Source organism: Rissa tridactyla, chromosome 2 (genome assembly GCF_028500815.1).
Source record: "Rissa tridactyla isolate bRisTri1 chromosome 2, bRisTri1.patW.cur.20221130, whole genome shotgun sequence".
Taxonomy (NCBI): domain Eukaryota; kingdom Metazoa; phylum Chordata; class Aves; order Charadriiformes; family Laridae; genus Rissa; species Rissa tridactyla.
The window spans coordinates 63,375,254-63,388,191 of record NC_071467.1 but is presented as its reverse complement, the minus strand read 5'-3'; the positions used below and the strand labels follow the sequence as shown (position 1 = coordinate 63,388,191).

At 37.8% G+C, this 12,938-nt stretch overlaps 1 protein-coding gene across 17 annotated transcripts in view; it reads left to right on the top strand.

Annotated features, from left to right (window-relative positions):
* The window catches only part of FBXO15 (F-box protein 15), a 184,581-nt gene that overhangs the window by 123,543 nt on the left and 48,100 nt on the right, over positions 1-12,938 (top strand). For 4 of the 17 annotated variants that reach the window (XM_054190723.1, XM_054190724.1, XM_054190720.1 and 1 more), the window contains one exon: positions 3,918-6,584. The exons of the other annotated variants lie outside the window; for them this stretch is intronic. The gene's annotated coding sequence lies outside the window, so the exon portion shown is untranslated. Of the gene's footprint in view, positions 1-3,917; positions 6,585-12,938 lie in introns of those variants that run through there. 17 annotated transcript variants of the gene reach the window in all.

Below are 12,938 nucleotides of genomic sequence, written 5' to 3'. Positions count from 1 at the left end.
TCTACTTATTCATCTAATGTTTAACTATAGTGCATCTTCTTAAAAACTAACTCTTTGCAGGTATACAGAAAGTGAAGAATTAAGCTCATTTGCCCCCCTTGGGCTGCAGTGGTAGCAGCAGAATAACCCAGGTGTGCTAATATGCCCTCAGCCATTCCACATGTTAATATTTCTCATCTCATGGCATCCCTGTGCTCCCATGGGTACTGGCTGAATGACAATGGTTTTACTAAAAGAAAATTCTGATTTATAGCAGCTACTTGCAGTATCTCAAGTCAGCGCCTGAACATCCAAATGTTCACAAGTGGGGGAGAAAAGTCAGTTTTGTGGGCTGAAGGCCCTGAGGTCATTCTCCTGGTTTATGCATCTAGTTCTGTGAAAGAAGGCAAATGTAGGGGCATGGAAATCAAAAGGGGCGTGAAAGTGGTCTGAGCTGATTCAGCATGTACTGGCTTTGGCTGGGGGCGAAAAATTTGTCTATTTTTCTTCATAGCAGCCCATATGGTGCTGTGTTTCAGACTGGTGACCAAAACAGTGCTGGTAACACAATGACGTTTTAGCTGTTGCTGAACAGGCCTTGCACCAAGGCTTTCTCTGTTTTTTTTTCTTTGCTCCCTCAGTGAGTAGGTTGGAGATAGGCAAGAGGCTGGGGGGGAACGCAGCCAAGACAGCTGACCCCAACTGACCAAAGGGATGTCCCATACCATATAATGTCACAGTCAGCAATAAAAAACTTGGGAAGGAGTTTTTTCTAAGGTAGCTGTTGCTTGGGGACTGACTCTGCATCGCTCTTCTGGTGGTGATCTATTGCTTTATTTTTATTTTTATCACTTCTTAAACTGTCTTTATCTTGACCACATGAGTTTACTCACTTTTTGCCCTTCCAATTCTCTCTCCATCCCGCTGGGGTTGGCCCCCAGCTGGGGTCAACCTACCCTACCACAAGCACTGTGGTTTTTGAATGAGAATGAGACTAGTGAGGCCTCTCTTACATTTAGTGCTCAGTGGGCAGTATCCCCTTATGAATCACTTCCTGCGTTTTTCTTTCTCACAACTGTATTATTAGCTGTACTGTCACAGGCTCAGCTTATGTTTTGGCTGCTATAGTCAAGCTAGCTCTTGGCCTCATAAGGCCTAAGTAAGGTCAAGTATTTCTTGACAGCAGACCGTCATATGTTCATTCAACTGAATGAGATTCTGCAGATAGTCTGGGTGAAGGAGTTGAGGTATTCTCCCAAGGGGATGTCTTTATCCCTAAAGGAGAGGGTCGTACTCATGCAATGAGTCAGTCTTCTTTCTGGGCCACTAAATCATGAATCACAGTTTACTAAGTGGCACAGCTTCAACAGGAAAGTAAATTATCTCAGACCAGATAGCTTCTGTGCGCCTAGGATATTCTTTCTGTGGGGAAATACATAGATTTCAACCTCCTCAGACTGAAGAGGCTACATTGCATAGTGCTTTCCTGAAGAAGTGTTTTGCCCACTTGGATAAAAGAAGTACTCCAGACACTGAGAAGCAGAGATATTTGTGGCTGTAATGTTTTAAAATGCCTAATTCTAGAAGTGTGTGGGCATATGCAGGCCTCTTCGATTAAATCCCTCTAGGGAGCTGTGAAGAACATTTAGTCGTGGCTGAATTCAAACTAGAACTGAACACTGGAACTGTGTCGAGCTACTGAAATCTTCTCCGTACTCTAGAGTTCATGTTTCTAAGTGTCAGCTGAGAAGCATTAAAACCAGGAATGATGTGCATTAAGATATGTGGGAACATAATTTATAAGGTTCTTTAATACATTTCAATAAGATGTGGGAGAAACTCACTTAATGAGTTACTATTTACCTGATTCTTCCTTCACCTGTTAGGAAGTTTACACAGAAGTAAGAATACAGCTCCCCAGTTCTGGGTAGCTGGCATAGGAATATGAACAGAATGTAACCAGTAAGGTCAAGGAAATTGGTTTAAATATGCAGGTAAAATAAATATGGGTGTAAAAAATGAAATAATAAGCTGGGAGAGACAGCTTTGTGCAGAGAATTTGTCTTAAATTGAACTAGAAAATGTGAAACTTTGAAGTCAATCTTTCCCAGGTGCGTGCTTAAATTTTGCTTGTATTTTTCCAGCTGGGGAAACATGAAACAGACCTTATTTTGTCTTGCATTTTTTGCAACAGAATCAATACATTAAAAAAAAATAAATTATTTTTTGATTTTAAGTTTTCCATTTTTATGAGATTTGACTCGATGGAAACACTTTTCTATTTGGAATAAATGATTTTAGGAACAGCGCAGCTTCCTAGGCTTTGTGCAGTACTAAGGGTTTCAAATGCTGGCATTGTTTAGGAAAAAAGGAGTGACCACTATTAGTAATTTTATTCTTTAAGTCAACACACTCTTTCCCCATCAGTATTAGCAGATAAATATATTTACTTGTCCCTTTACATACCTTTCTCTGTAACAAATACTGAATGGCTGCAGAGTAAAAATAAACTTATTATGTCTTTTTTAGCTTGTTAAATCAGTACCTTGTGTTAGTCATAACTTCAGTGTATGAGATACAATTCTATAGTAGTCCTTGTTACTAAGTATGCCATAGTTGAATGTGGTGTGACATGTTTAAATTAGTTGCATGTAAAGAAAGCTCTGAAAAAATGCAGAGATACGTACATACATACATACATAGCTAACTAGAACTCCTGTGCATACCCAAATGTGGAGACTTAAACTTATTTTACACAGGTAGCTGATTTTTTACGTTTCATAGGCTCATCAATGAGGGCTGACTTTTACATGACTCAGGCAAGGCAATTTTGCACATTAGATGACTTTTAACTTTGCTTACTAAACTACATGTTCTTCTTGCTCACCTAAGTATGCTCAAATTTTTTTGTATTGCTGTCACCAGGGGTACGTGTGTGTGTATGGGAGAGAAGGAACATTTGTTCTTAAGATTACATTCACTAGGAATGAGTTAGATGGATTCAGTTTTACATTTTGTGTTGATGGTGGCTAAAAGAGTGAGATATCTTTCTTTACTGACAAGTTTAGGAAAAGCAAAAGGAGATTCAAATACCCATAGAGATTTTCCCTTTGAGAGTCTGCTGGTAAATATCAAATACTGTTTACCAAACAGGCCTTTCCATATCATCACAGGGTCAACAACTACAAGATCAAGCTTGCTTTCTTATAGCAGTGTAGGTAAAAATGAGTTTACCCTTTTTTTCCTCCCCCTCAAACCCTCCTTTTTTGGCTTAACTTTCTGATTTTGGCTTCTGTTCCTTTGTTCTTTATTCCATTCTGTTGCCCTGTTTCAGCAACTTGAAATCGGTCAATGTATTAACTTTTGTCTTGCCAAGCATGTTATTAGTTAATACACAATTTTCTCAATTAGAAATCTTTCTAGACTGCTCACGTGATAACTGGTATATACCATCGTATGACAATTGTAAAAGGTCACAGAAACTGTTGCTTTTACCTAATGCTGAGCAGGAATTTTATTATGCAAACCAACACCTTACACCAATCCTAAACATTTTTATTCTTTTTGGCAGTGCTGCTGCTTTATCTTTCACAGCTTTTCTTGATTGCCTTTTGCAATAGGACTTTAAAGAAATATATCTGTTTCCTTCACCCCCATAAAGCAGGAATAAGCATACCAGTGACGGAAACAGATGTTAGTGTTTTAACCAGTCATCGTACCAAACTAATCATCTGAAGCCTTGAAGATACTTTTGTCTAACTTTTTTATTTTGTCAAATCTAAAAAACACAGATTAAATGGGTGAAAGAGGATCATTCCAAGGACAGTAGGGGCCAGGCAGGAATTAGTCTATCCATAGCAGTTTTAGAAAACTTACTCAGGAATCTGGGTGTGAGTGCAAATGCATATGGATTGTTGAACCAGGTGATTGCTCTGCAGAGTGTTGGTGTCCTTCATGTGAAAGCCCCAAGTAACCAAAGGAAGGATAAATGTTTTAAGAGCAACGGCTGAAAGACTTGGAGCAAAGTTGATGAAGCAAAAACAAAATCCCTGTCTTCAACCCTCCTCAGGAACTGGAAGGGGACTCGTGTCATAAGATCCAGTTTGTTGGTATATATCTGACAGAGAGGAGGAAACACAAAGAAAGGATTAACAAACAGACCAGAAACAGGATTGCGTTACTTGAGATGTGGTGGTATGTTTAATGTGCATTTCTAACAAAAAGGAAAATAAAAATTGTAGGCCGCTCACATAAACGTGTAGAGGAAACAGTATAGAAAAGAGAGAAGAAAGGCACAGGGGACTGCGTCTCTTCTGGACTGTATGAGGCACAAGATGCTGACAAAGTGGCCGGTGAGCTGAGGCACTGTTCCTTTCTCAACACAGTAAGTGTCTTTCTAAGATCTCGAATAGCAAAATAATTGTTGGTGGAGAAAACAGTTAGAGAAGCTTTGGATATAAGGCACGGCTGTTGGAAGCTGCTGATGGGAGCAGCAGCATGAGGCATGGCTTGCAGGCCGATGGGTGCCTGGCTGAAACGATTCGCATCAACAGATCAGCGCAGCCCAAATCAGGCCTTGCTGTCTGGAAGACTTCAGCCTCAAACTGTGAATGGTGGCTGCTGGAGTGAAGGGAAAGCTACCAGCTGGCTGAACAGTTGCTTCCCCAGAGGGAAAGACTCTGAAATGTTATGGCTTTAGTTATACTTTAGGAATTAATTCTTGTTACTCTGTTTACTTGCCTCATTTTCTCCTTTTTAATGAAAATATTAAGTTGTTTTACTTGAATCTGTAGAGGTGCAGAAGAGGTTGCTTTGAAATATAATTAGTGTAATTTCCCCAGGTCTCTGCATAGGTCTTCGAGCAAGTGTTTATCTAGGAAGTCCCTTAAATTTGAATGCAGCTTATCAGTTGTACTTGTCAGTTGAATCATGGCAGGAGGGTTACACTGAGAAGTGGCCTAGATGTTTGGCTGGCCAAAGCAGTGAGATGTTGATTACTGGGAATAGGGAATATAAATGATGCATAAAAATGCATCACATCAAATGCTGAATTAAGGCTTGGTTTCTTCTTGCGATGTTGCAGGAAGGAGAGATAATCTGGATTTTTGAAAATCCATGGAAATAGGCATGCCTATTTCCATGTGCATTTCTAAATGTAAGATGAGCTGGGACTCTTGTATGTTTATATTCTGTTTTAGGTTAAGTTAACCGTATTTATACCTGAAAATAAAGATTATTTTTTTTCTTTTTTTTCCTGGCAAATCTTAGTGATCCTTTCTGCCCTGAGATGACAGGTGATTGCAAGAACCCTTCAATATCAGCAGATATCTGAAGAACCACCTGCTTTCAACATGTACAGCCCTTACCCTTATGTGTAAGCAAGTACTGCCTGTGATAACAAAGCTGTCACGTTAACCAGGAATTTAGGAGATGTCTTCTGCATTGTTGCACTCAAAGAAGCTTCTTTCAGTAGACTGGATTAGAAAACTAGGTCCTGTGGAACCTTGTCTGTGACACATTTTTAGGTGATGGCATTTTGACTGTTATTTTAGCATACATAACTTTGCATTTCTCATCAGCACAGAGCATCAGCTCTGGTTCTGCTGTCATCTCAGTTTTATTATGCCTATAGCCAAAAAGCCATAAGGATGGAGGTTTTTTATTTTTTTATTTATGTTTTTCTCTTTATGATTGCCCTGTGTTTAACTGCTGAGAAGTTGTTGTGAATCTATTGTTTAAAGTTTTACCTCTTAATTTCTTTTTACCTCTCTGATCCTGAGGTGCCACTCATATTGCTCTTACTGTTGCTTGGTCTTGAGGGACTCTGCTCATTTTCTTTTGGAAGGCTTTAGAAATTCTTGTGATTTGGCTGACAAAAGTAGTATTTCTCTGAAAGATTCCTGAAGTTGTCAGATTGGTTCTCTTAGGGCTGTGAATCATTTAGCAGCAGCAGCTACTACAGATCTGTCAAATCTCATGCGTTATACATAGGACTCATTCATTTGGTCCCAGTCTCATGTATTTTCAACAGCTCCACAGCTTCTCTCTACTCTTTGAGCCATGACATTAAGGCAATTGCTGACTGTACAGCGAGTCAGGGGAAAGCTGGGATTCTGCAGAGGTAATGAAAAAAATATTGCTTTCCGTAAAGCCAATGGTGCCATCCATAGCGGGGGAAAGCAATTGTCTTTCCCTTATTGTTTGACTGATCTTCCTTGGGCTTGCAGAGTTATTACTTCTTTCACAACAGAGAGGATCATGCCAAGTAGAGACAGACAAAGGCATACATATGGACACAGGCTACTCTTCAGCATTACTGAACTGGCTTTGTTGCATCCTTCCTTTCCATCCTGTCCCTTCCACTTTGTTGTGCCTGTTACTTGCAGCCTTAACAATCAGTGCAATCTATACCTGGGCTCCTCTGTGGAGGCCGTCTAGGTAGAGCCTAGCCTTCACTATCTCAAACACAATAGCCTTCACTATCTCAAACTTCACTCCGTGGGAGAATTGTTTGATAAGAACCTCTCAATTCTCTGCAGGTGTTATTTTGAGATCAAATGTAATATGCTGCTCTGTAAATATGGTGCTTTGTAACAGGAAAAATCTTTGACCGTTCCTAATTCCCTACAATGGCATCGTGTTCTTCAAGATTTCTTGGTTGGAAATGCATATGCATGCATATTTTTATGATGCACGGTGATGCTGTCGTGTCTCAGATACACCAGATGTCTTGTGAGCATGTGGTATATGAAGTAGAAATGTCCAAGTGGGAAAAGAAGATATGCCCAGGAAAGTCTAAATATGTGACAGCCCATCCTGAAGTGTAACAGGAGGCTTTAACGCTGCTGAATAAAAAAAAAAAAAAAAAAAAAAAAAAAAATAGAGGGCAAAGACAACTCAATTCATAGCTTGCATTTTGTATTGAGTAGGTAGAGGAGGAGGGAATTACTATTTCAGTATCTGAGAAATACAATGTGAACTGGCTTAACCCTGTCTGTTGATGTTACAGAAAATGTAAGGTGTGTGTTGGGAGTGTTATTTTCTGGGGTTTTTATTTTGTGGGCGGTTTGTGGTTTGTGTGGGGTTTTTTGTGTGTGTGTTTTGTGGTTTTTTTTTTTTTTTTGTTGTTGTTCTTAACAGTTTTCGTTTTATAAGAACATTTCCCAGATTGTTAGCTGAAAAACTTAAGGACTTGAGGACTTACATATCTGATGTTCTGAATAAAGGCTAAAATATATGTTATTCCGTTATGTCTTAGGGCTTTAATATAATTTCCATTGCTTTTTTTTCATTGCTAGTGATGTCCATATTCTTACTGCAACCCACTCCTTGATCTACCTCCTTGTTGTCCTGAATAGATGATTATTAGGTTGCATACAAAAGTAAGAAGCTGCTAAAATGGAGTCAAAAAGACATTTTGAGTAATTTGGGGCGTTGCTGGATGGAAAGTTAGTCTGATGTTTTACATATGAGTCATGGATATACTAGGGTTTGTCAGGTGCTTATGTTTTAGTCTTACAGTAATGGTTTTTAAGTGTTATTTGGATTAAAATTACATGCAACAAAATTTGATATGGCATCAGAATTCCATAAATGGGCCTCATCTTTGTTTTTTTCTTGAAACACCTAATTTTGTCGCAGTTGTGACACAATTTCCCCAAACGTTAAAACTGGATTCAACTGCACTATTAGAGCTGTAGTTATAAATCCAGCCAATGCCCATACTATGCAGTGATTAACTAGTTCCTGCAACTGCATAGATCTCTACTGATAGCTATAACCTGAAAGGTGAAGTGATTGCTCATAACAGCAGATATCCCCATACATCACTGCATGAAGACATCAGTCCTTTTCAAGGTTAAAAGGATATTTTTCAGAAGCAGGCATTGCTGCAGTTCACAAAGGCAATAATACAAGCAGATTTTAATTCTTGAGCAGTTTTGTTACTATTAGAACTTCTTAAATTCAGGAGGATAAGCATTTTCAGTGTGCTAGCCAGCAGAAAAAAGTATGTGGCATAGTTGCAGGATACATCGTCTTCTGGGCTCATCTTCTCTTAATTTCCTGAGTTCACAACAGCAAAAGGCTATATTTAATGGGACGTGCAATAATGGCTGCCGCTTCTGTCTACTTCTCTTCTTTTCATTTAATCCTCTATTTCAAATGGAAGTGAAATATCTTTCTTGCTGTATATCCCTCCCTCCCATTTTTCTTTTTTTTTCATGGTCAAATTGTACTGCAAAATGCATAAATGTAGTAATTTTGTAAATGCTTTTCCGATATCATAGATGTAAGTTCAGGGAGTTTGTTTCCAGTTCTACTGGTGATGTGAATGCCTGGCTGGGTGTGGATTAGATACCTTCTGGGGCTATTCCTTTGCGATTACTGAGACTTAATGCACGTAAAGTATTTGTTATTACATGAGCTACTATCACATCCATCCTTACCAGGAAGGAAAAACTGACTTCATAAATGAAATGCGTCCATCTGAATGTGGGTTCAGTTTCCAGTGTTGCCCAAAGTATTTTTGTGTGATTTTGGGTGGATAAAGCATTATTTGTATTCTCTGTAAAGCTGCAGTTTATATTTCTGTCTCAGAGCTATTTGGGGAGGACAAATCCATTAATATATGTAAGAAGCTCAGAAACTGCGTTGACAAGAATCATAAAAATCTAGACAAATAGCAAAAACTTTTCTGGATGAAAGAAATTAGGAAGTTACAGGATTTGGTCCTTCCCATTCTCTCTGCTGCTTTTGTTTCTGTAATTTTCTAGTCTAGATAAAGTCTGTAATTTCAAACCAGAACCTGGCGTTAACATAATATTGAGGAGAAAAGCACATAAAACAAAAATAAACATTTTTTTTATGTTCATTGTTTAACAGTGTACTCCAACCACTTTTAAGCAAGGATTCAGTTTTTTTCACATTCAAAAAATGTACTATATCCTACCCAAGATCACATAATGCACTCTTAGATGCACAAGGAGCTTTCCTAGAATGTACAAGAAAAGCCATTTATTATTTTGACTTAAAATCAATTTAAACACAGTCCCTTTTAGAACATTAGTATTTGTCAGACTGCTTTTATATCCCTAGTGATCTTAATGGAGTATCAGAAACTCTGAAAACTCGCTAGGTCTTTGTTCAGCTTCATTTGCAGATGATTGTTTCTTAGCTAGGAAGAACGCTATCCTTTAAAAATTATTCTCCATAACTCGTGAATTGGTATTGATAGAGGAAGATAGTACCCCTTCATGGAGAATTTCAGAGGCAGGTAGCGTAACGTTGTAGAGACACATTAATAACACATTTTCACAACTAACGTATATAGAATCCAGCAAACTTAGCACTTGTTTACGGAGATGTAATTAATGCTCTAAAATATACCTTATTCTTATGTAATGCGTCCAGTTAATATCAACAATTTGATTTGTAGGTATATTTACATTCACAGTTGCAATAGTGAGTGTGGGTCTGTTCTGGCAATTTTTAATACATCTGTAGGAGGTGTGTGAAAAATGTAATGTAAAATGTGTGCTGTTATCTAATGGCTTAAAGTAAAGCCTTCAGAACTCAAAGGAAGCATTATTCGGAGGGCTGAAGGTCAAGAGTTAAATGACCAAGTTAACTCCAAAGTGTTCAAGACTAACCTTTGTCTTCAATGTTTGTGCATGTATGGATGCTTCGGTAGATGTAGGTCTGTGCGTACCTGAGCCACATGGACAGAATACACCCTGAAGAACGTTGTTTGGTGCCACTGTTCGCATACGGTCAGTGCATGTGAAGAGGGAATGGGATGTTTAACACAATCTGATATTGATATCAGTGTTGCAAGCCTCCCCCACCCCAACATTCAGCTGTCTACAACATTTCAAATTATTCCCATATTACTTGTTCTTTGATGAAATTTTTGGGCATTTTGATATATATACTATAAAGAGCAAATTTGCACTTTTGTGGGCGTTGAGCATTAGGTGTTTACATCTTTCTGGCTCTGTACATTTTGCAGCATACTAATATGTATATTCTAACTTTCTGGAAGTGAAAATATGCTTAAGAATACAATCATAGCTCTGACAGTGCCAACTTATTTTTAATATTTTAACAATTAACTATGGATTTTTATAGTCATAAAGGAGCAAATCTAAAGTTCTTTTCCCCCTTAACAGCCAACTTAAAATATCAATGTAAATAATTTTTTGGCTAATGTAATCTGTATACAACTGTTAACTCTAAGATTGAAGGATTTTGCATGAATTTGTTTGTTTTCTTCTAACAAAATGACTGTGAGAATTGTATGTAAATAATAAATGGAAGAGCCGTCTGTAGCATGAAAGGTAATTGATCTTAAGAGCAGGAAAAAAGAACCCGTATTTTTAATTTGGAGACAAGAAGAGATGGTCGATGCAAAAATATGTTCTGTGTTAATTTTAAACTATACACTTCCGTGTAAGTGAGAGAACATAATGAAAGGGAAGAAATGTCTTATAGTGAAAACAAGTTTCTCTTCAGTGTAGCTTTATAGTCCCTGTTGTGTGTTCCTCTGAGAAGTACACTGTGCTTGTACCTTCTGAGATGTACAATGGCTAACCACCGGCTAAATGCTTTAAAAGTATCTTCAAGCATCTCTTGGTTTTATTGAAACAAGGGCCTGTTTGAACGGGCTGATTTTGGCAGAGCACGGAGTATTGCCCGTAGGGTATGGAAAAAAAAAAAAGGCGGCAGTTGGCACGTCTCAAACCTTTCACCTCTTTACTGGCCTTGGTATTGGTAGAATAATGAGGTAGAGCTGGTGGAATAATAGATTAGAATACCAGCATCCATAAAGAGGCTCCTTCAGTTCACAGGTGTTTCTTATTAATCTCATTCATTTGCATTTTCTTAAAATATTAAAGTATCTGTTGCTTTGATCTAGAAGTAACTATTTTGGTACTCAAGGGTTTACAATTTTTTTTATTAAAATGTCTTAATGTCAGTATATAATATAGGGTGGGGTTTTTTTAATGTAATCTTATGGTGACTTATGTAACTGTGCAAATTGAAATATTTAGTTAGATTGAGTTAACAAAAATATTTTGAATTAAAATCTGCATGTCATTTAAATTATCATCAGTTAAATAATTTATGTTCATCTAGAGCAAGGTGTTGCAATCTCTAATGAAGAAATTTTCTTAGCTTTTAATAATCCGGTAACACATTGGAGAGCCTGGGTAGTTACTGGTGTCACTCACTAAGCTGATTTAGGACTGCTCAAAGAGGCACCATCTTGCTTGTGATCCTCCTTTAGTTTCACTGTCTCTTGGAACACAGACACTTCAACTCTAATCCCAGTGTGACTGTTGACGTTCATTAACATCTAAAATTACTAGGCCTGTGGATGTTCTTGCTGCTCTCCTTTGTCTTTTCAATTTAATAGTCCCACTTTCTCCTCTTTCTTTTCGTGCATTTTTCAAATTGTGTTAAAAATAGCCTTGCACGAGTGTCAACACTAAAAATGTTTCGGTAATTTGTCGCTCCTTTGGTTGACCTTGCCAGATTTCCTTTCATCTTCCTCCTTTCCTCCAGAGCCAGCTGTAGAGCTCTGCCTTGACTGAGTTTTAGAAATGTGGTGTTGAGGCTCTGACAGCTTTAGGCAGAAACACACTGAGGATCTCGTGTGGGATAGCAGATTAAGTAACACCCAGCACGTTACATAAGAGTGGTTATAATTTAAATAACTAAATTAACATAGCCTGTAGGTTAGCTGGCAGCATTTGCCATTCATACTGTATTGACTAGTTTTAGAACTCGCCAGGTGAGGATGAGTGGAACGGGACTGATGCAGTACTGCCCTGGTTTGCCCAAACCACAACAAGTACATTGTGTAGATGCTGAATTTTACTAACAATACTTAAGAAAGATTTGGGAAGAACTTTCTTGAAATATTGGTCTTTGTAAACAAAGAAATACTGCTTTTATGAACATTTATATTAGCAAAGTCAGTGCTAATTTATTGATGGAAACAAAATATGGAAGTTAAAAGCAATATAACTAAAAATATGTGGCTGAATATTCAGGAAATATTTTCCTACTCTATGCAGAGTCCTTAATTTGAATAATACTGCAGAGACTATGGATCAAGGTTAACCCAAAGTGCTTGGCATGCGATTGCATTACAATTTAAGGAGAAACTGAAAGTTCTGACTGAGCTAAAAGTTTTCAATGATGCTTTTGGTTTTGCTCAGTGAAGTGTCTTTTGAAGAGAGGGAGATAGATGGCAGATTAGGAGGAAAAGGTTCCTGTGCTACTTCTACCTAGTAAGGTATGAAGGAACATCTATAGCTTTAATGATACCAGAATTTTACTTTTCTTCTAACTGATTATAACCTGGTATGAGATCCTATACTGAAGACATATGGCAAAATAACTACAGATGAAAACACTTTTCAATATTTTGAAAGTAAAAATTATTTTCAGGATTTATGATTACCTTAAGGAAATCAATTACAAGTACGGAAAACGTAGCATTAACTCTAAAATGGAAAAAGAATAACATTAAGTGTTAAAGGTCTGAGTTTTTTTATAAATAAAACATTCACAGGTTCTTAATTTTGCCATATAATAACAATATGGTTTCAATAAGGCATTTTGGTATAAGTAATCTGAGATTAGGTTAATGTGGTTTCTAAAATTAGTTGCCTTCCTTTTTTAATGATACTTGATGTGGGATGGACAGAGAAGAGTTTTCCTTGGCGACTAACTCTGTCTGGCACATACTCTGGTGAGGAAGTGGTTGAGATTGAGAAAGTCTTTCAAGAAAATCCCAGAAGCGATCAAGCCTGGTCTGTGTCTGTCTTTCACACTTTGATTTTCTAAAAGAGTGTTATTTTCTTGCCAGTGGCTGGAAGTGGAATGTGGACTGGCCCTCTGGCCCATCCTGATGCTCAGAGCATCTTTTCAGTTGATGGTGCAGACTCCCA